The sequence below is a fragment of the Psittacula echo genome (genome assembly GCF_963264785.1).
Source record: "Psittacula echo genome assembly, chromosome: Z".
NCBI classification, from domain to species: domain Eukaryota; kingdom Metazoa; phylum Chordata; class Aves; order Psittaciformes; family Psittacidae; genus Psittacula; species Psittacula echo.
Genome location: NC_137742.1, coordinates 20,839,565 through 20,863,726, shown reverse-complemented (window position 1 = coordinate 20,863,726; position 24,162 = coordinate 20,839,565). Strand labels below are relative to the sequence as shown.

Sequence of the window (24,162 nt, the reverse complement as noted above, 5' to 3'; positions counted from 1 at the left end):
CACTTGTGGTGTTTCAATTACTATTTCCCTTTTGCTTTCTGTTACGATTTTTTCACACAGATCTGGTTTAGAATCTAAGTATCCTCACCTCATTTATAGCATCACATTTGTGCTTTTATTACCAAAGTGTCACATTAATGAAATATATCATAGGTATCATGAAAATACAACTGTAACATTTAATCCTTTATTTCCTCTTATAAATGGAGTGAAGCATCTTGTGTAAGGTCTGATTCAAAAATCTGTGGCAAAATTACCTTGTTGAAATACTTTCTGGTACTATCTAGAATGGATTTCAGGAGGTATTTCATTAGTTTACTAGAAGAAGCTGATTTAATTAGTCCCTAAAAGTTAGTCTTAAATGCTCTATTAAGTTTCCTTATGAAAACATAGATGCTCAGGGCCACCACAAATCCCGTATTATCTCTGTAATCAACAGAAACAGAGTCTATGTGTCCAAAAACACTGACAAATCCAAGAAAATTCTCTAGTTTGAGCAAGGGGAAGCAATGGCATAAGATTAAAACATAAGACTCTCCCCACAGGTAGGAAAACATCTCTCAGTAAGCAAGAGAATGCAAGATAATATGAACTACATTACCTGAAGCTGAGCTATATAGCACAGAAAGGAAAGAAATGGATGAAATGCTGCCTGCTGGACACTGAAATATTGCCAATGATGCAAAAATATTTTAAGTATGATATACATACTACTTGAAATACAGCTAATAAAAACATAATGAACGCCCACATGCATTTCATAGGGAAACCCAAATAAACACGTATCCCACATCTCTGCTCAACAGAGTACAGATCTGTTAAGTGAGAACTAACATAGTTCACTTTAAGGCTGCTGTAATGTGTTAGTATGAGCTGTGTAATCTGAACTTGATACCTCGTCATTATTGTTGTATTCTGGCCTGAACCAGGCTAATGCAGATTTCCAGTGACAGATGAGAATGTTCCAGCTTCTAAACGGAAGCCTAACAGATTTGTAAGCATTAAACTGCACTTAGCTGAGCTGCCGGTTCTTTCTTATGCTGTGAGCTGATACATAGGTTTTTACGTATCTCCAGTACCAGAGTTAAACTGTAAGGTGAGATGTACAAAACAGACACAAGTGTAATGATATCTCACCCAAATAACATTTCAAATTACTCTTCTGAAATCATCCAACACTCTCTTCTAAATTAACCTCAACAAAAATTTCAGAGAAATTTTCTAAAGAATGCAACTATGTCAGACTACTAAAATGCAAATGAAGAAAAGTTCTAGAGTCACAGAACCAACACAAAAAATGGCTTGTAACAGGAGCCCAGTTCACTTTCATCTTCAACAGTAGTACATAAGCAGAAATGGGTGTGTGTTTACAGATGAACGAACACAAGAGATGCTACATTAAGAAACAGCAAATTAAATGTGCGCAGAATGCATCTCGTAACTTCTTTCTTCTTCCCTCACATACAGTTCTCCTATCCAAGCAGGAGAATCATGAAATCTTTAGAAAGGATCAAGACAGGTATCAACACTGGAAGATAAGCATAACAAGAACAAATCTTCATTCCAAAGCACTTACAGTCTGAAAAACAAGGGGAGCGATTGGGTTTATACCAAATAAGAACAAAACAAAGGATGTAAGTTCACCAAGTTATTGGTGAGCTGGCTATTATGTACAAGACAAAAAAGGCACCAACAATGTGATTTCTTAATAAACCCAACTTACTGTTTTTAGAAAACGAGTCAAGCTTCCAAATATATCCACTAGTCATCACTGGTTTTAGAGAACTATTCAAGCTTCCACTACATATCCAACTGCCATGAAAAGAGTTTATTCTTACTCATTAACACTCCTACCTTTTACCTCTTCCTTACGAATCATGGGCTCAGGCAAGGTATCTGAGGACTGGAAAGTTGTTTTCAACTGAGCTTTGCCCACAGCTCACTGATACTGGGTGTATATTTCTTCCTGCAAAAATTATTCTAGAAGCAGAGTCAAGTCTTTGTCATGTTCTCAGTTCTTCAGCTAAAAACTCTAGAAAAGGTTTCTGATGGTGCTGCTCTATCAGATGAGTCAATCCCTTTCCTACAAAGTCATATAATGAAGTGGTAAAGATAGAGGACTGGGCCAAAACTGCACAATACTCAGAGCATAAAGTCAGTACCAGAATATCTGTAAATTTCAGTAAGGCCATAGAACAGAAAGTCTTCTAGGCCTAATTCTTCCAACTGAATATGATAAAAGAGAAGTGGTAATAAAAGCACAGATGTATTTTTAGAAATCTATCTGACCAATTTCACAGGTTTACAGTTAAAGACTAGCAAAAAAACAACCATTGAGGATACTGATCTCCACACCACAAAAGTAAAAAAAAAAAAAAAATCCATTCTCTCATCTGATTGTACATATTATTGGTCTGGCAAGTAGACATGGGAAAATCAAATATTTCCACTATTCAACCTTACTAATAGGGAGAAACACCCTAGCCATAATTAAATTGGAAAACAAACAGCAGATCAGGAAAGGGCAAATAATAGCATCTTTTTTTTTTTAACTCTTATCTTAGAGTACATAGCCTACCCAGCTTTAAGTTGCCAGTTCCATGTTTTACCAGGCTTCATACAAATACTTACAGATGCTAGCTTTCTCATGTTGCCAACCAGTTTGCCCTAGAATGTATTTTCATATAAAAACATTTTCATTACAAGCATGAGCTCTGTTTTGATGATTGACAGCTCTAAGATACTCTTCATTCTCCGGAAGATATTTTGGTAAATTGAAAACAAATCACAGAAAGTGAGAACAGGATGCCAGCAAGACTGCTCCACTGCCACAGGCATGATTTACTATGCTTGAACACTTCATTATCAGCTTGGTTGCCAAACACCAGTTTGTTCCTTCCTTGCTTGCTTTCCAACCTAAGTTAGACCAACAACTGAAACTACCACATTATTCTGCAACACGTCACCCCACTAGGAAGTTCCTTCTACCAGGTCTTCTCTCCTGCTATTTAGGTCCATTACCTAAGCTGTTCTCAGCAGTTAGAGACTTTCTGCATTCTGTGCCCACCAAAGCACCTGCAACCTCTATGCAGATTTGTACTATCTACAAATTTAATAAGCAACCAATCTATTTCATAACTGAAGTTATCAATAAAAATACCTGAGAGACTTCTCTAGGAATTTACTGATACATCCTTCTATCTTGACAAGAGCTAGATCAAACAAGAGCTGCCTTTACAGAGACTGAGGACCCACCAAGGCAAAGAGGTAACACTGATCAGCAATTTACTTCGGAAGAACATTTCTGCCTTTCAGAAACATAGAACTACTTCTAAATTAAAAACAAAAACATTTTAAGTATTTTAATAGAATTGTAGTCAGTATGCACTCACACAAGCATTTACGAGGAACTGCTCTAACTGTAAGAGATGTGAAGAACCCATTTGTCTGCTAGCAAATCTTCTCTTAGGTACACACCACATAAAGGATCAATTGCTGTTCATTAACACTGATAAACCAGCTATGTACTCCCAGCATTAATACTGTTATCAGAAGTAAGCTTATTAAGATGAACACTACAGATCCAAACATGATTCCGCAACTTTCAGAAACTCTCTTGGTAACAAAAGAGTAGGCCCAAAATTTAACACTGAATGTTTAAGTCATCATTCCCTAGCAGCACAAACTCAAAACAGACCCACCATTATTTAACAAAAGTGTTATAAAAGCTAACTACCAGGTTGCCTATTACTGAAAAAACACTGCACAATTCTGGAAAGGTAAGCAATATTTTTTTCTCACATTTTAATGAAATTTGTGTAATTCCTTCCAGTAAAACTAATTAAGAAAAAAACAAACACCAAACTCTTTTCCCCCTCTATTTACCAGGTAGCTCTCATTCTTACACTGTCTGACATAAACGAGGGACTTCTGCCACCACTACTAGCAGTTACAGATTTCACCTTTCTTCACTGCTGAAAGATAGGCAGACTGGCAATACATGGCAGCAGCTTCTAACAGGTAGCGAAGTGTGAGAGCATTATGAGCTAAGCAATCTGTACCATCTGTTAGTCCAGCACATCAAAAATGGGAATACAGTAATACAGCGCAGTCACATAGCAGAGTCATTACAGAGTAACTGTAGAGTTACTACAGACAGAATAGGGTGGATTTATTAACTCAACTTTGCTGCAGTGCTAAGCCAGGAAGCAGTTGTGCTACCAAAAGTTACGGAGCAAAAGAGTATGGCAAGGAGACAAACTTACTCATTTTTTTTTACTTCCCCATGCCAGGCATACATAAAATGCTGGAAACAATTATACCTGACAAAGCCTTAAAATAAACTTCAAAAGTCTCCACCTTGAACACTTATAACCTAACCTGACTTCCTTCATATACTAGAAGAATCTTATTTCCTGCACTACTTCTGCTAACACAATGGAACAACAGTCATTTCCTTCACAAATGTCTTCAACCTAGCCTTAAATGTATCAAGAAACCAAAAAGGTTACTGAGCACTGGAATAAACTGGTTACACAAAAAAATAATGTAAGTGACCACTCCTACTTCTTTATAAAGATGATCAATCCTTTATAAAGATGATCCTTTATCCAGAATTATTCTAGCTTCACTTCCATTCATCAAATCTTTCCAGCAACAGAAACCCTCTCTCTACTTCTCTACTTATGCAATATGAAAATACAGCATCTCTGGAACTGCAAAATATTCTTAGAGCTGGGAAAGTGACTTCCATGAAAACACATCTCAAGAGTATCTCTGCACTGGCTACAAACAGGGGGACAAAATATCTTCTGGGATATTGCAAGCGCAAAGAACAGAGCAAGCAGATATAATCAAAGCATTCTCAGTATTAGTTCCATGTTTTGCTTTCTATAAACAGCTCAAATAAGAAAAAATTAGCCTTATTATTAAAGTACAAAATCCTGGAAGGACTATGGCATACAAGGTAATATGCATTCATATTTAACTGCTGTGATATTGGAAGACTATTTTCATTATTTGGTTTAGGTAGTTCCAACAAGAGCAAAAGCATTCAGTATCACATTTTTAATGTATTTAACTACAAATTCTGTAACAATTCTGCTACTCATAAGAACTAAGTGTAAAAATGTGTAACCTACCTTTTCACAGGTCTGTACCCACTGCAGATTATAGCAGGAATGTCTCAACAATTCAACTCTCCAATTTATGACAGACAGAATTTATTAACTTTTTATGACATTGTAACATAGCAGCATTACCTTGTGTTTGTTTTGTCTGGTGCAGTGCTGTGTTTTGGCTTTAGTCGGAGAATAATGTTGATATACACTGATATTTTAGTGGCTGCTCACAAAAACCTTGCTCGAAAGTTGCTCAAATGTGCTAACTCTGGTGAACACTTTTCAGTCTCTCGTGCTCTGCCAGTGAGGAGGGCCACATGAAGCCTGGAGAGATCACAGCCAGGAGAGCTAAGCCCAACTATCCAAACGGATATTCCGTACCATGAAACATCATGCTCAGTATATAAACTGGGGGGAGCTGTCTGGGAGGGCTAGCTCACTGCTCTGGGACAAGCTAGACATTGGTCAGGGGCTGGCGAGCAGTTGTACTGTGCATCACTTGTGGGGGGGGGGGGGGGTTGGGGTAGGAGCAGGGTTTATTCCTTGCCCTCTTCATTTTCTATTATTATTTTACTTTTATTTCATTATTAAACTGTTATCTCAATCCCTGGGGGTTAACATTTTTTCTGACTCTTCTCCTCATCCCACTAAGGGGGTAAAAGAGCAAGCAGCCGCATGGCACTTAGATACCATCTCAGGTTAAACCATGACACTTGTAACATCCTTCTGAGGGAATACCGTCTGCTCCTGTCCCAACTGTTTGCAGTCCCATCAACAACATTAACAAAGACAATCTCCCTCACCATTTTCACCTTCATATAACCTTACATGAGAAAAACTGGTTTAATGGATTACTAATTTAAAATCTGGAAACTATCTTCTGAAAAAATAAAATATAATGTCCAAAGAATGTTCTAAAAGACTGAGGACCAACTCACACTTCCTTTAAGGATCGCATAGAGTATCAGCTTCTCCCCATAGGAAAGATGCTCTAGTCCCTTAATCATCTTTGTGGTCCTTTGCAGAACTCACTCCACTAAGTCCACATCTTTCCTGTACCAGGAGCCTATAATGGAAGACAGGACTCCAAATGTGGGCTCAACAGGGCTGAGGAGAGAAGAAAGATTAACTCCCCTCAATCTGCTGGCAACAGTCTTCCTAATGTAGACCAGGGAGATGGTAGGCATATCTATTATGAAGATGCACTGCTGGCTCACAGTTGGCTTGCTGTCCAACTGGACAGCCAGGTCCTTCTCTGCAGAGCTGCTTAGCAGCTAATCAGCCCCCAGCATGTACTTGCACATGCAGCTACCACTACCCAGAGGTACGACTTCACATGTTCCCTTTGCCAAGCTTCGTGAGGATCCTCTGTCCAGTTCTCAAGCCTTTCCAGGTTCCTCTTTATGGCAGCACAAACATCAAGAGTATCAGCCACTCCTCCCCACTTTGTATCATTAGCAAACTTGCTGAGGGTAAATTCTGCTCATTGTTCAGGACTTTTATGAAGATGTTACATAGTTCAGCCTCTAGTCCTGAAGCCCAGGATACAATAATGGCTTCCTCCGAATGACTTTTGTGGCACTGATCACAACCCTGCACACCTGGGCCTAGCCATTAAGTCAGTTTTTGCTAAATCTCATCATTCACTTTTCTACACATACTTTGTCAGCTTTTCCATGTCACACAAGACAATGTCAAAAGCCTTACTGAAGTCAAGACAACCACCGTTCATTGCTCTCCCAAACTAGTCACCTCACTGTAGGGGTCTACCAGCTTGGTTTAGCATGATTTTCCCTTCCACTCACCTTCCTGTCCTTCATGTGTTTGTAAGTGTTTCCAGGATAAGTTGCTGTACCACCTTCGCACGAACTGAAGTGAGGCTGATCAGCCTGCAGTTCCCTGGATCTTCCTTCTTACCCTTCCTGATGACAGGACTGACATCTGCTATCTTCTAGGTACCTCTCACAGTGGGGTGACCATTAGACCTCTCAAAGATCATAAGGAGTAGCCTTGCAATGACACCAGCTGGCTCCCTTTGCACTCATGGGAGCATCCTGTCAAGCCCACATATTTAAGTATACCTTATTTAAGTGTTCCCTAACCTGATCCTTTCTCCACTGAGGGTGGAGAAAAAAGCACAGCAGAACTTTAAGATGACAAGGACGTGAGATCACAGATCATCCCCACCCAATTTTAAGGGCATGTTGCTTAACTTGTCTAACCAGTATTTAGTTGCCAGAGGAAAGACAGTCTCACTGGTATTGAAGAGATCCAACTTCAGAGAGGTTTCTTCAAGTGTACAAAATTAAAGTACTCCCCTAGTCTAGAAAGATGTCTTAAATACTGAAGACAGGTTTCATTATTCTTGGCGAGATACCTTTGGTAGCACTATCTGTCTGAAGTACTAGAATAATAAAAACAATTTTGCTTTTTCATAATGTCCTAGCATGAAGAACAGATAAAAATGATGACATCACTAGAGTAAGAAAAAAGCTGGTCAGTATAATAGTAAAATAGGCAAAACACCTACGATCTAAAAACTTAATTTACAAACACACTGTATGCTTTTGGCCATCTTATGAATTTAACAAATTAAGAAATATATCAAATTTAAGTGAAGCTGACCAAAATTTTATAGAGGGGAGGAAAAAAAAAAAAATGCTAAAATTGAGGGAAGAGGGAAAGGAACAAGAACAGCTGAACCCATCTCACCAGAAGCTAAAGACGAGGAAAAATAGTTCTGCATTTTCAACTTCTGTACTTCTCATGCTCTCCTGATAGCCTACATTATTTTTCAGGAAGTAGTTTCTGTGCCTCTGGGTAATTAAGACGTTGTCAGAAAGCGATTAAGATAAAAGACAATACACAACAGCTAGGAATACTTGAAGCTTGAGAGTGGAATTGCAGATTAACAGGGAAAAAAAGCTTCAAGCCACAAATTCCTGAAGTTAGAAGTAAGATACAGATTCAAATTTCTTGATGCTCCCTGAAGACCAGTTTAGAAATTCAGTCTATTGATTTGCATAGAGAAACCCACGAACAGGATGTTAAAAGCACATGGATATATGCATGTTCATGATTTTCAGGAAAGTCTGAGATTAGCATGTGTGCATATCTAAGTGGCACATACCCACAATCTTTTACCTAATGCCTCACAGATTATTACTGTCGCAAGTGCAGCACACCACAAAATACTCGTGGGAACCTTGACTCCAGCTACACACTTGCTTGACAACCTATCCTCTCCTCGTCACGTAAGTTTTAGCGTAATATTTATAAACGGGGCAAAGGCTGTGTGGAGACCTCAGAGCCGCCTTCCAAGGGGCCTACAAGGATGCTGGAGAGGGACTCTTCATCAGGGACTGTAGTGATTGGACAAGTGGTAATGGGTTTAAATATAAACAGGGGAAGTTCAGGTTAGATATAAGGAAGTTCTTTACTATGAAGGTGGAGAGGTACTGAACAGGTTGCCCAAAGAAATGGCAAATGCTCCATCCCTGGCAGGGCTCAAGGCCAGGCTGGACAGAGCACCTTGGGCAACATGGTTTAGTGTGAGGCGTCCCTGCCTTTGGCAGGAGATTGGAACTAGATGATTTTAAGTTCCTTTCTAACCCAAACCATTCTATGATTCTATAAAAGAAGGTTTCAAGTCATCAGAATTAAAACCACTAGACTTCACAATCTCTCTTCTTCATAAACAGAAATGCTGAGGACTTTTCTCAAACTGAACAGGCCTTTAAAATAGCCCAGTCCATCAAAAATTTTTCTTTCTGCCACAAATCACTTACTTTTAAGAGAAAAAAAAAAAAAAAGAAAAAAAGTTATGATAACAGATCCTTCCCTGTTACCAATAGTCAAGAGCAGGACTGATTTGAAGCTGTTAAATGTAAGCTCAAACAGTACTTTTGTTTAAACCCTATAAATCTCAATTTTCATTACACTTTTAAAGACACAGCTTATAGATCTTCCTTATTCTGAGATCTATTTACTTTGAACAAAGCAAAATAAGCTAAGTCCGAGTTTTTCTGCTATCCAAAATTTTCATGTCAATAAAACAGGAATGAATATTCAAAACCTAACACAAGCTTTACTAAGTTTGCAAAAATGGAAGCATTTCCCTGATCATGTATCACTGCAAAAGCATGACAACTACTTCAACTGATGATTATTTCCTTTCTTTTCTATGTAAATGCATAGCCACAACAACAGAATAAGCTTAAATCTTTACAACCAATCTTTTAACACTTTGAAGGGAAAGAGTGCTTGCCACACTCACCACCACATTTCAGTGCAGAAGACTGCTTACAGACACATAATTTACATACAAAGTTAAGTTTGGTTATGGTAACTCTCTCAAGTTCCTTGATTCTCTGAAATTTGTTGTCAGACTCACACCTCCAATAAACGGAAAGGGAGCTGAACCTTTAAAGGTCTTCTCTCCCACTGATTCAACAAATAATAAACAGTTCTTGACAATTCAGCGAAGCCTCTTCTTTTTCAACACTGCTACTGCAGAGCAAGTAAAATCTCCAGTTTTAGTCTTGCTGTCCTCACCATCCAATACAGAACTGTTCTGATGAGTATTCTAGCCCTGGACAATAAGGAAAAATAAAACAAAATATCCACAGATTTTATTTTTAATTTACCTTCTTGCCTCATCTTTTAAAATGAAGTATGAGAACCAGGGCTTCCTGCAGAACACTGAGGAAGGAACAAGGTCCTCTCCCAAATCTGAACACTTCTGAAAGTCTTATGAAACATCCAGGTACGCGGATTGCATGGAGTCACACTGTAACAGTCCATTTTTTAACCATTTAAAGCAAACACGTTCTCCAGTGCAGCCACAGCCCTAAAACCTAGCTTTACAGTGCCTTAGCAAAAACCAACCAAACAAACAAGAAAAACCCACCTTCATTTCTACTTAGGGATCAAGCTCCTTATGTGAGACAAATAAACAGAACCGTGCTTTGTTTTGCATAAGGATCTAGAATGCCAATGGACCTAGGGGGACACTGTTCTCAAAATCCCAACCACTGTTCTTTATCGTGTAGTCTCCCTTCTGTATATAGATATGGTTCACAAGTAACAGGGTTTACATCACTTTGTGAATCATATATTAATGTCACAATAATGTATACCGAGTTCAGGACAAAGACAACAACAATCAAAACACCTTTTACAAAGTGTTTTAGAAACAGTCAAAGTTAACGAGAATGCTTCAAATAACTTAATCATCACTTCTACAAGTTGCCTTTTCTTTTTTTCTTCTTGCACTGTACCAAAATGTAAATTTAAACATAAAATGTATTTTGAAATATAGAGAGACTTCATACTTGAAGGTAAACTACTACAACCAGGTTCCTTCTACTTGAAAGCCAACACACCTGCAGCACCATTTAGCAGAAAGCTAGGTAAAGGCTAATCGCTTGCTGTTCACAAGGTTCAAGGTCCAAAAATCCTAAAGTGTTGGTGCAATAACATCACCACCCCGTTCAGCATACATCATGTAACAAATTCACCAGGAATTCTTCTTCTGCACTTTGGAGTCTTCAACAAGGATCTGAAGAAAATGTAGTTGAAAAAAGTAGCAGGTTTGACATATCCTGAGTACAGAAAGCAGAAGAACTATTTCAGCTGTTTCCCTGACTATGTTTACATAAAATAGGAAAGAAGGCAATTGTGGAAGAGCTGTTAGCACCACAGAGGACATTATCACCAGTTTCTGCATAATACCACTGCTGAAACACACACAGTAACAAAAACCCAAACAAAAAGCATGCCAAGTCTCATTCAAGCTCATTTATAATAAGGTCTGCAAATAGTTCTCTTTGCAAGAGACAATTTACTCCTAGTACTAAAAAATAAACAACAGCTACTTCCCCAAAACTTACTGATGAACTTTCACTGTCATATTGCTTTATCCACATATTTTAATCAGAAAAATTTTATTAGAATGGAGAAAAAAAAAAGAAGCCTAAAATACATTTAACTTGTGAAGTACTAACAAACCTAAATATCTACATGATCTCCCTGTATCATTTTACCCATGTAATTCCACTTAAGCTTTGCTGTAAGTGTAAACTCTGCTTACTCTTAAAAGCTTCCACCAACAGATTTTTCACACAGCAGAGCAGCCTACACCATTCAAGAGAACTTCTCAATACAAATGTACCTTTTTAGGATTCTACCAGAATAAACTCATCAGTAAAAGAGTGAAGCTGCTGACAGTTATTCCAGTACAAAAGCTATGTTTACATCAAGGCTTAAAGCATAAGCTCTTGGGGACAAGGACCTTATCTCCATAGTTGTCTGCAAACCACTTAACAAGCTGTCATCACTATACAAATAAAAACCTAAAGAAGGAATTAAAATGGCCCAGCATGCAAGGCATTTTCTCCTCAGAGGGACTCACCCAAGTACGAATTTTGCTTAGGGTACGAGGACACAGCTGTAAAATATGAATGAATAGGCATACAACAAGAACAACTGGACTTCCCAAGGTGCAAACACGGTGAAAAGAAAAAAAAAAAAAATTATCCTACCAGCAAACAGAGATGTAAAGACAAAGTTAATTTAATGAAGCTAAAAAATGCAAACTCTTTGCAATATCCAGAAAAAAAAGAGTCCAGATAGAGATATCACCCAAAATAGTAAGTGGGGGATGCAGCTCCTTAATTTCAGTGACAGCCTCTCCTGAAGAAGTAAAATTACCTCACAGCACTGAAAGTCAATAGCTTGAAAAACGAGACACATCACTTTGTGAGTTAAGAAGCAAGTACTTGTATTACTATTGTTTGCGACTATACAATAGACAAAAAAAAAAAAAATGATCACTTACTGAACTCTTTCCATTTACCAAATGCTTCCAAACAAAACACAGATTAACCCAGCTGAAGGAATGAGAAGACCATTTTTCTCTGTTGATTACCTTCCTTCACATGTGGCTCAGTTCATTCAGTCAATCCCCAGCCACCCTCAACTCAATACAGAAGAGCCACAAGCCACAACCACAAAGGAGTACAGAAACCACCTCCTGTTCACATTCCACACTTCCCATGTTTTCAAAACAACAAAACTGAAATAGAAGTTAAATAACAAAACAGTAAAGCCACCCAAAGCAAAATACTGAAGCTGTTATCAACTTTTCGATACTGACAAGACAACACACAGATAGAAATACTTCAGTGAGCCTCAAAATTCGCAAAACTTGCTTATATGGAAGTCTTTCATCTGTGGTCAAAATAATAAATTACAGCAGAGGAAACACTTTAGCAATCTTTAGATACAGCTTCACATAAGCACATAAAACTTTACTTTTTCTATGAGGCTTCTACATATGCCATCTTCCCAAGTACCTCTGCACTGCTCTTAGAGAAGAACATTTTTGTTTATGTTAGCTCACTACTACTAATACTTCAGTATTGCAGAAGCTCTGAAAAAAAATTTAAAGAGGTGGCAACTATGGTAAAAGTATCATCTTCACCAGACAGTTTAAAGTTTATCTAATAATGCTTAAATTATTTAAAGCATTATGAATAACCAAGGTGGGGTAAGTGGAAAAGAACTGGAGGAAAATTAACACTAACTTTTGAGTTATGTTGTTCTGTCCATCTTAATTTTCTTTGAGGCAGCAGTTCAGCTGAATACAAATCTACAAGGAAAAAAAATGTGAACATATTAATTTCAACATTTAAACTGTATGTATCTTCAGAAACATTTAACCACTATGGGAGGAAGGGAACAGCAATACATCTAAAAATAGCATGTAAGATTAGTTATTTCACCACTAGATTTTGTTTTGAATCCTTCCAAAAAGGTAGAGGTTTTTCGTAATATTATACTTGCAGACCAGACTCATTCACTCCAATTACAGAAAAGGAAATTACTCTGAACCTAAAGTATCAACACATAAAAAACTAGTTTGCATAGGCAGTAAACTAATTTTTGGTAAAAAATACCTGGCTTCTTTAAGTGACAAAGTACAGAAAAGGGGAGAAACAAAACCTACATTAGAACCATTATGCTGCAAAAATATCTAATACAAATGGAGACTGAGATGTGCAAGCCATCCAGCAGATTTGTTCAGTAAGCATAACAGCTCACTGCTTGAGATCACAATATTAACATGAAGGTTGTTACCTATGGATACAGCCTTCATGTACCTATTTTTCAATCTCCCAGAAAAGTCACACTCCTACCCACACACTTCTCCCTGTACCTGTGTTCATCAAATTATTAAAGAATTATTCTGTCAATTATTAAAAACAGCAAGTAAAATTTAGATTCTGCAAGCTCATTTCAACATTCTCAAAAAAACCCAACAACCTCTAGGCATTAAATGTTACTGGTTTAACCATCCTAACTGATGTTTATTCAAGTGTAAACTTACTTATGAACACCACACCACTTACCTAATCCAAGAGGACCACACAAGGTGTTAGTACTGCGTGGTTTATATTCTTCCAGTTTGTTTTCCTTGAGATAATATCCCCAGTTCTCGCTGATACTACATTCGTAGCTGTTTGACATAGATTTGACCTCACGGAAATCAGCTACCCATCCTTCTTGCTTACAGATTCTGCAAGGCTATCTCCAAAATTTGCCAATTCTGTTTTAAAAAGCTTTTTTTTCTCCTCTGGCAGCTTCTTCTCCCGTCTATTCCATGTACATATCACTATAAGAAGCATCAGCTCCAGGTGAAATAAATACACTTTTTACACCACAATCTGTGAAGCTGAAAATCCAGATTTCACATTTGAACTGTGGAACACTTTCTAGCTTCACATAACAGGCATTTGTAAGCAAGAGCTATCTGGATACCTCCATATTGCTTATTGGCAACAACATTTTTCAACAAAAATACTAAATAAAATATAAAAGAAAAAATGATAAACAAGCGTCTATTAGAGTCTTCATTTAGAAAACAGGTCTCATCACAAAACGACAGAAGATCATGTCAGAAAATCTGAAAAGTAACGTAGGGAGAAAAATATCTTCCATGAAACTTAGCACTATCTACATAGTGGCTCAGGCTGCATTTAATGTGGAACCAGTTACCAAAACGGATTATACTTATGACTCAGACAGAATACTGCCCAGAAGAAAAAAGCATTTAAAAGAAAGCAAGCACTTTATTTTGGCAGCTGGAATACTGAGAACGTAGTGAGTTTAGGTACATATCCATGCCATGTGGACAACAGTGTCCATGGGTGAAGTGCTCAGCACTGCTAAAAACAAAAACCTCACGACTTCAACTTCCAATTGAAGCTTCCCAGATGCCTGGTGACTGTTTCAGAAGCCTTTTCAGGGCGAAGCACTTGGATAAATTATCCCAGGGCAGTGTTCGGTATTCCTTCCCTTTCACAGGACGTAACTGCAGCAGGTCGATTTCCACCGCTCTTCCTCCCTAGCAGCTGAAGCAAACGGCTGCGAAAATCCAGGACTCTAGCTGTAAGCCGAACTGCCTATGGTAAAAAGAACCAGAACAATCAGCTCTCCCTTCTGAAACCTGGTGTTACACACACAGACGCCTGAGTCTAGCAAAGCAAACACACGCAACCAGGGGTCCGAACGAGGGTACAGCTGCCTCAGTTAAACCTTCATTCATCCCGGGAACAGAACAATCATGCTTATGGGGAACGCTGCCTCCAACTCCCTCGAGAAGGAAAACAGGAAGGACGGGAGGTGGGGACGCGGGGGAAAGGGCATTTCTCATTTTATTGGGAAGGATGAACATCTCCACACAACGCAGCCGAGAGGGAGGCGGCGACCTGGGCCAGAGACACTGAGCAGACACACAGAACGAGTCCGGGGAGCGGCGAGAGCCGCTGGGGAAGCCCCGGGGAGGCCCGCCTCCTCAATGCGCGGGCAGAGCCTCTGCTCCGCCGGCAGCCCCGGCCTCTCCGCTGCGGGGCGCCGGCAGGCGCGGGGCAGCGGTGAGCTGAGCTCACCGGCCCGCGCTCACCCTGCCTTACCGGGGCCCCGGGGGCGGGCCTGGCCGCGCGGCAGGGGATGGGATGGGACGGGGCGCCCCGCACGGCACTGCCAGTGCCCGTCCCGCCGCCCTCTGCTCGGCGCCACCAGAGCCCTCGGGGGGGGGGGGGAGTTGCCCCGGGCCTGGCGGCGGCCGCACCCGGAGAACCGGGGGAGGAAGAAAACACACGAGCGCGAGAGCGCCGCACGCGCGCACACACTTATACACACACACACCGCTCGCCTCGCTCTTAAAATGGCGCCGCTCCGAACCGCAGTGCTCCGCGCGCGCACCCCTCGCGAGAGCCTCCGCACTGCCCTGGGGCGGGGCCTGTCGGCCGCGACCCCGCCCCGCCGCCGGGAGCCCCCCGGCCGTGACGTCACGGAACGATCCCGAACGTTCCGCGGGAGGCTGGGAATCCCCCAAGCGCGCCCCGCCTGCGGGAGTCCCCGGCGCCGCCGCCACCTCCGCCGTAATTAACCGTGTAGCGGCGCGGCCCAGCGCGGCACCGCCCCTAAAGGCATCGCGATGAGGGGCCGAAATGAAACGTCTGAGGCAGTCCCGCTGTGCCCGAGGCGGGGTGGGAGGGCGGTGGACGGGGGCGGGTTCCACGTCCTCCGGGACCTCGACCCGGCCGACCGCGACTCGCAGGGGTAGCGGAGCCGGTGGGGGGAAGGGAGAGAGTCTGTAAACGCCGTTTGATCGAAGGGCAGAAAACGGGCATCTTCACCCAGCCAGAAGGAATGGCTTTAGTTTACAAGCGTAATAGAGAAAAAGCGCTGAATGTGCGTGCAGTCCTTCGGCGCGCGCCTTTTTTTGGAAGAAATGTGATGGATTTGTGCCGGCTGGGAAATAAGTGAATTCACGTTTTGGGCGTTTTCGATTTTTAAATCCCATTTCCAACGCGAGGCAGGTTGTTTTGCAATCAATTAGGAGAAAAATTAACTACATGAAATTGTGCTTAAGCATCATTAGAAAGGGTACTGGAGAGTGTTTCTACAGCCTGCATTTGAGCCTGGATTTTTTAAATGCATTTTTTAATGCATTTAACGGGCATATTTATATATATATGCTGTCAAAATAACCCACTTTCGTAATTGATAAAATTACTAGAAAACAACATTTACTATAAAAATTACTAAAAAATGACAAAAATAGTACAAAGTGCACGAGTTTAATCTTTAAAAAGCTGTCAGAAGCTCTGAAGCTGCTGTTGTCACATTTGCCCTCAACTCAACTTTTGAGTAGTCAACCCCAGTCCTAATTTCTAACAGCAGCAGTGTTCTTGTAGGTTTCCATCACAGTCTTGCCAAGGAGCCAAGCCTGATGTGTCCATATGCAGTTACCAGGACCACAGTACCAAAAGTGCCCACGCTCTCAGGTTTCATTATTAAAAGATCTTTCAATATAGTAATTTATAACCCATATCAGACGTGTGCTGAAGTAGTAGCTAGAAGCTAACGGATTTGTTCAATCAGGAAAAGTTACCAAAAACACCTCAGGACTCCACAACTCTTTATGCTGTGATTCAGGCATATGTAATACCGAGAAAGCTTTAAACAAGAGGTCATATACAAATCCCAAGGCAACATGTATAATCCTAAAATAGGATGGGTAACGGTTTGTAGGAAAACAAGGTAAAAGGTGAACCTGAAGCAACGTGAAAACAAAGAGTCAATAAAGCATCTCCAGGCCTCGTTGACAATACACGCTTAAGGCTGTATTAATGATCTGAAATGACCTTTGAATTCACACTGCTCAGCTATTCTGAGCATTTTTTGGCTTTGCAATCTATTATATACCATGGATATCAAAAGAGAAACACAGTGAGTAGCAGTAGATTGTCAATTTAACATCACTCCTCCTATTGAGTTTTTGTTTGTGTCGCTTCAGGCAAGATCCTTCTGTTTCCTTCTGTTGACAATAACCACATCTAATCAATTTTACTTGGTTACTAACCAATTTTAGTAACCACAGGAAAAGCTGTGACAGTCATAGGGGTAATTACTTTAAAGTAGTAATGGGAAACAGGTTTGATTTATATCTCTAATTGTTTCATAAAAGAAGGTATACTGCCATTTCCACTTCATGAAAAGCAAGAGTTTGATCCAGCAGATAGCTGAGGTGATGTCCTTGGTTTACTGAGATCAGTGGCAAACCTCACACTGAATTAAAATCAAGAACTCTCCTCTTGTAACACACTTCAGTTTACATGTCACAAGCATTTAAGCAGTTCCATCAAAGTCAAGAAGACATTATTAGCATGCAAGCATTTGCTTAAAGGAATTAATTTGCAAGCCTGCTGACATGTGGATTTTGTTTGTGAAGGGATTCGTGCCGTGCACGGCCTAACTATACCAGCTGGTTCTGGTACACACCAAGTTTATACCAGCAAAACAGTGCTTCTGCAGATACCACGTTGTTTTGCTTGTGTGTGGAATAATTGAACTACACCAATAAAATCATACATATTCCATTCCATGATGAAGAAAACCTAGCATGAGCACAGTCATTGTCTGTTATGAAGAAGACTGTCAGAATAGTAATTTTGCAAAACAGTATTTACAGCACTTTTTGGTTGTAAACCATATTTGCTCTTTTGAACCCAACTCTACCTGGATCTTCTGAAGTATATAGAGCACAGAAGAGGGTGAGAGCATTAAAGTGGTTGATACTTAACGGAAACAGCTTCTGAAACTAGTTAGGCCTAGCAGAACCTGTCTGTTTTGGAAAAATGCTATAGGGGATTACAATGAACTTTTTACAAGGGCGTGTACTGACAGGACAAGGGTGAAGTGCTTAAGATGACAGAGGGGAGATTTGGATTAGCCATTGGGAAAATATTCCTCTCTGTGAGGGTGGTGAGGCACTGGCACAGGATGCCCAGAGAAGCTGTGGCTGCCCCATCCCTGGCAGTGTTCAAGGCCAGGCTGGACGGGGCTTTGAGCAACCTGGGCTAGTGGAAGGTGTCCCTGCCTGTGGCACAGCATTGGAACTGGAGGATCTCTAATGTCCCTTCCAACCCAAACCTTTCTATGATTCAATGACATTTACACTGAAAGTTAGTATCTGGGAGGAAGGTATATCCATATGGACAGTTCTCTTTTGTTAGACATACTTGGAAAAGTAGGCAAAGATTTTTGCCACAGATGTTCTACATGTTTTTAGCAGTCCTTTCAATGAATCATGATGTAAGCAAAGGGTGACTCAACTGGAGTTTAGAAAACAGTTGATATTTTAAGAACAAGCTAAAAATTACTTGTTTTTAATGTTTGTGTAGTTTGATGAAGAGAGAAGCAAAACACATTTAGCACTTTTATCCAAATTTAGTATGTTTAATACTATATGTAATTTAAGGTTCTGTTTGATGCAGAGCAGGCTATGGACTTTTAAGCTAACAGAAGAGAGAGAGCTCATTCCATATTCAGGAACTGTCTACATCAGCATTCAAAAACATTGAATGAACACAACAAAACAAAAATGTGTGGAAAATGCTGAGATATAAGAAATGAAACCAGAAACATTTTACCTTCCATTGGATACTCACCATCCATATTTAAATACAAGTTTTAGAACTCATTTTAGTATGAAAAATGTGTAAAGAATTTAACATTAACTCATTCACTATACAAGCTTGGATGATAAGATGAAGTACAAGACCAAAAGTTAAAAGTGTATTTTGGCAGGCACTTGAAATATGATGACTTCTAGTTGTTCTAGGGGAAGGATACAAGACACCCAAGCATATTACACAATCAGATTGTAAATTAAGCAAATATTAAAGAAAAAAATATGGGTACATACTTAATTACTTACTATTACACATTTTCATGTCACTCATGAGGATGTACAAAACACCTGACCTTGTACTGAAATCACAGTGGGACAATTGAACCAGTTGAACCAAAGATTCAGGCAGAAGGCCAAAATAAAAATTTTCATGTAACAGGTTTAAAATCTGATTAATAGAGATTTGATCCAGAAGGCTTCTTATAAAGTGAGCCCTGTATTTAAAAAGTAGGAAGAAAGTAGTAACTTAATAATAAAATCCCAATTCTAATACATGCTCCTCTCAACAGAGAAGTATTTGTACAGCCAGATCCCAAACACAGTGACAGTTCTTCAGTACAGACACAGTTCTAAGAAACAGCCCTTATTGCAAAGTTTTACATGTCTTTCAGCTGCATGTTTACAATGTGAAACCTTTTAAGTAGGAAAATTAAAAGAATAGAAGCATTATACAAAAATGCATAGTCATTATCTCTTGCAGTAACACAATGAACACTAGTATAAAGTATCTGGCTTGTCTATTTATATACGTTATCCCTTCCAGGAAAGGAAGGTAAGATAACTTTTCCAATTGCTTCAGGATTTCAGTGGGTCTAACAACACAATTAAGACAATGGGATTTGACTGTATTAAACGATTGGCCATTATTATTTGCATTGTAGGATGTATAACTTGTAGTTACTGATTTTTTCAAGAGTTCTGAGCATCTCATGATAATAACCATGTCTAAAGTACTTTAATACAACCAGCAAGTACTAAATAGATCTGAAAATTAAAGCATAAACCATAATGTTGAGTAATTTTTTTTCTGAAGAACTTTAATATTAAAATTACCACTTTGACAGGAGTAACATTCTGGGCAAAGACTTCAATAAACCTGTAGATAGCGGTTCATATTTTGAAGCCATGTGTAGATATTAATTTTGAATGACACGAAAGTAAAAATTAATTGTATGAAAGGGTGTGAATATGGTCAAAAGCAAACAAAATACTTTCTCAATCTTATTTGCCTGAAGCTGTGTTATGCTGTTTTCCAGATCCCTGAACAAATTTCAGAGGCTCTCCATTCAGAATTGGTAATGTCCATCTACACAGACACCTACCCAACAGAAGTGATACTTAAACTCTCACATAGTGGCATTTTTGTATGTTGCTAGTAGCAACTCCTGGTATTTGGGGAAAATAAATTTGAAATCCTTGAAATACAAACTTTAATCTGCGAAGATGATGCAATAGCTTCAAATCAGCATTGTCTTGTTTTGATTGTCACTTCTGCCAGAGATTCTGCATTAGCCTTTGGCCAAGTTTGGGGGGGCGGGGCGGGTGTTTTGTTTTGTTCTGTTTTTTACTTTTCTGTGCCTCAGCTTTCACAATCTGCAGAGTCATATATAAATGCTTGCATATCTTCATGAACTTTTTGAAAGGCAATGATGATACTTTCTGTAAACTTCCTAGTTATTATAACTTGGCTCAAAAGAAATAGGCGAAACACCCTCAAAACACAAGTATAGGGCTTCCTGTTTAAGAACATTCCTTTCAGTCCTTCCAAAGCAATGATATCTTATTACAGTATACTAACTTTGCCAAAATGGCTAATAGCATTTCTTTACTAAAAAAAAATTTCCTGTAAATATTTTGCTGGTTATGGTGGCTATTGTGTATATGCTTAAAATATTTTGAGAGACACCAAAAAGCTTGATTTTTTTTTTCCTTCATACAATGTGACATATCTCAATATATATGCTATAAAATGAAAATTAGTGAGGTGTGATACTATATGTAGGAGAAATTGTCTCTCATCACACGTTTAATTGTTTACGATTTAATCATATACCTACCCATTGATTATAAACTCCTACACTCCTCCTTGCCCAACAGTAAGACGTACAGAGGAGGTACTTGGTCATCTGTTTTTCTATGCATAGCTAACAGTTGGTTTCAGTTTTATTGAAAATGAAGTCACATTTCAGCATGAAGACAATCAGAAAGCCTCTTTCTCTAAGCAATCAGCCATTTCTGGGACAGCTGAGCCCTTCAGGGAGCATGGGGCTTGTCCTGTTCGCACCAGCATTATCCCATCCTGTCAGTGGTAAAACCAGAAGATCTGTGAGGTGCAGCCTAAGGTGAGTCCCTGGTAACAAGCATTCCTCAGACCACATCTTCAAAATGCCCAAGGGAGCTGTGGTGGGCAGGAGCTGCATGGAGATGAGTCAGGAAACAGAGAAGCCAAATGGGAGAGGATGCATTGTCTAGAAAAAGGGAGAAAGGCAGTACATGCTATGCAAGCAATGTGTAAAAGAGGCTGGAAGGCAATCTGACAAATATACTGGCTAGCTAGAAGCCCCTTGGCACTTTAGACTGTATGACAATAAGCGCAAACAAAGATGGTCATTCCAATTAAGTATGGTTTGGATGGAAGTGCTCATGGAAAAGCTGCTTCTCCTGGTAGAAATGAACTGTAGGAGTAACACAGCCAGGAGAGTCAGGCTGCCTACGTTCCTGCTACAATACCTAACCTTTTGTTTACAACTATTTATGATTATATACAAATGAAATTGTTTAAATTCATGAAAGAAACCACAAAAAGGTTCCCTAAATTAAAAATATTTGTTATGCTCATATTACACCATCTCTTATGTAATTGCCAGTGCTGTCATTATATGTATGTGCTTTATCTGCCTGTAAGTCTGGGTAAAACACCTCCTTGCTATAAATCTGCAGCTGCTGATAAGCTTCAGAGAAAAATAGGCTGGTTTGCATACTAATAAAATTATTATTATTATGAGAAGTAAATCACTTAGAACTTTTTATCCAGGTTCTCCAGGGAGAAATTACACTTTCTTTTTTAAAAAACAGCAGAATACTAAAAGCAGTATGGGAAACTATTCCTTTTGAAGACTTGGCATGAGAGGTTAAGTGAGCAGTACTATTTAAAAAGTCAAACTTCCTTATGTTAGCTAGTAATTCAGTCAGTATTGCAGAAAGCTGTGTTACTTGCACTCATGAAAATTAAAGTACTGGGATACAGACACCACTAGTGATTTAAAAACTTCTTTTGCATATCCATTCTCTTTTGCAAATATGATCCTCAAACCCATAGTATCTGCACAACGAGCAATGTAATTAAGAGTAGTAAGTGATATGCCTAATATGCAGATGGGCTTCCTTCCATTCTCCCATCTCAAAGCTCAAAGAATATAGGTTGGCAGGAGATGATGACTTGTATTTTTATGATTTTATCTTTTCCGGTAAGTTAAATAGCACTGGCATATGGTAATCCATCACATCAGACTATTAGGATGGTCTCCACATGCTTCATGCCCTTCTCATACCAGCCCGCCTCCTCCATACCCTTCAGGAGTTATTGTGTTCGATGGTTCATCTGCCAAGACAGTCTCTGAAGAAGGCAGAGGTTTTGCTAGCAGAGATGTGGGCAGCCTTGTGCTTTTGGTGTTTTCAATGTCTAGGAAACATTCCTGAGCATACTTACTTTAATATTCTCTGATCACCAAATATCTGTTGGATGTATCTCTGAGAGCATACACCTAAGATTTGACAATGGAGAAACATTATACTATTCTTAAAGGGTAAAGGAGAAAAAATGTTACAGATCAACAGATTTTCTTCTAGAGCTTCAGCACTCTTATCTTAAAACTCTTTATCTGTAACTGATCAGCTTCATTGCATTATTGGTTTATTAAAAAAAAAAAAAAAAGACTGGATTCTGCTTTTCTAATTAGTTTGAGTTCTTTTCAAAGAACTAACAGGAAAAAAAACAACTAAAATCTTTTTTTTCTCTTTTTTTAACTTGAGATTAACTTGGATGATAAAATATACTCAAAATATGGACACAAAATATGTCTTCCTCTCTTACTTCAGAGAGAACAGTTTAATCAGATTTTTGTCTCATCTTCTTGATCCCAATTCAAGAGAAAAGACACACTGAAATACAGAACTCCACAGTCTTGTATGCCCAGCTGCTATGGAAAACTGTATTTGTATTGATGTAACTATTTAATTCATTGTATATATGCACATACATACTTTGTTCAGTCATCTCTACTTCCGAGTCCCTGTCAAATGGGAAGAACAGTCTTGCCTTTTCTGCTCAGGGAGGTGAGGCAAAGAGAAATGCATCCATGAAAACACTGGGCTCTGATGGAAGCTTCATACCAACATCATACCAGGCTCTACAAAAGCACAAGGTAGTTTGGTTTCCAAGCTACGCTTTAAGAGCATACAACACTCTGCCCTGTTTCTGGAGAAAAATGTTAATTGAGGAAGAGGTTGTGCAATCACAATCTTGTTCCTTTCCATCCCTATCAAACGAGCTTGCCCCAGTAACTTCACCATCCTCAGTGGGAGGTAAAACGTGTTGTAACAGCATAGAACATAACTGCACAGCAGATATTGCTGTCATAATCCAGCCGTCACTCAGATGCAGGATCATAGCAGCCATTTTAAAATCTTCAGGATCCAGATTTTTGCTATCCCTTTTTCTTTTTTTTTTTTGTAGGTATTGGAATCTGCAAATACTTGTAAGCTTTTATGTACAGCTGCAATTTCCAAGTGCGAAACTGAACCCCAGGGAAAGACAAGAAAAATAAATGCTTGTTTTGTTCCACCATTACGATTTAGAACCCAGTAAGTTTTAATTTTTATTTTTTTTTTCCCTGTCCACAACTCCAAGCCCTAGTTTCTCCAGAATTCAGAATTCTTGCTGCAACTTCTATGACAGCTCTGGAACACACCCTCTGACCTGCTATGGTAGAGCTATGAGTTCATACTATTTTATCAGAGAGGTCTGAATCATAATAAAACTCCTCAATTCTAAATCTGATCTAAACCTGATAAAAGATTAAGTAGCAAATTAGTAACAGAAGATTTTCTGTAAAATTGCACACAACTGAAAAACTTGATCATATGAAACAGTTGAAAGACTCTTGAAGAACAAGAAGAACAGTTGAAGTAGCAAAGTATTTCAGAAGTTAGGAAATAGCTACTTGTATCCAAATTGGCAAGAATTCATATTGAGAAAATATATATAGTAGCAAATATGTATTGAATTGGTGATTCTTCCTGCTGCACTTTCTGTGCTATTTTGTTGATAAGATGAACAGACCTGTGTATGTGTTACATGTTCTGCGTTCATCAGAATCTTACCTGAGCTGAGGCTTCAAGAGAAAAGGGATAGAAACTGGGTTTTCTGTGTATGTGGGGAGCAACAAAACTGAACGACTCTAAGGAACATTAGTGACGTATAATGGCATTCCAGACCAG

At 39.2% G+C, this 24,162-nt stretch overlaps 1 protein-coding gene across 5 annotated transcripts in view; it reads right to left on the bottom strand.

Moving 5' to 3' along the window:
• GPBP1 (GC-rich promoter binding protein 1) overlaps positions 1-15,477 on the bottom strand; it is a 33,505-nt gene extending 18,028 nt beyond the window's left edge. For 2 of the 5 annotated variants that reach the window (XM_080638424.1, XM_080638428.1), the window contains exons 1-3: positions 15,330-15,392; positions 13,532-14,584; positions 12,707-12,771 (exon numbers count right to left, since the gene is read on the bottom strand). The gene's annotated coding sequence lies outside the window, so the exon portion shown is untranslated. Of the gene's footprint in view, positions 1-10,504; positions 10,566-12,706; positions 12,772-13,531; positions 14,585-15,329 lie in introns of those variants that run through there. The other 3 variants (XM_080638425.1, XM_080638426.1, XM_080638427.1) reach the window with 3 other exon arrangements.
• Positions 15,478-24,162: the final 8,685 nt, after the last annotated feature.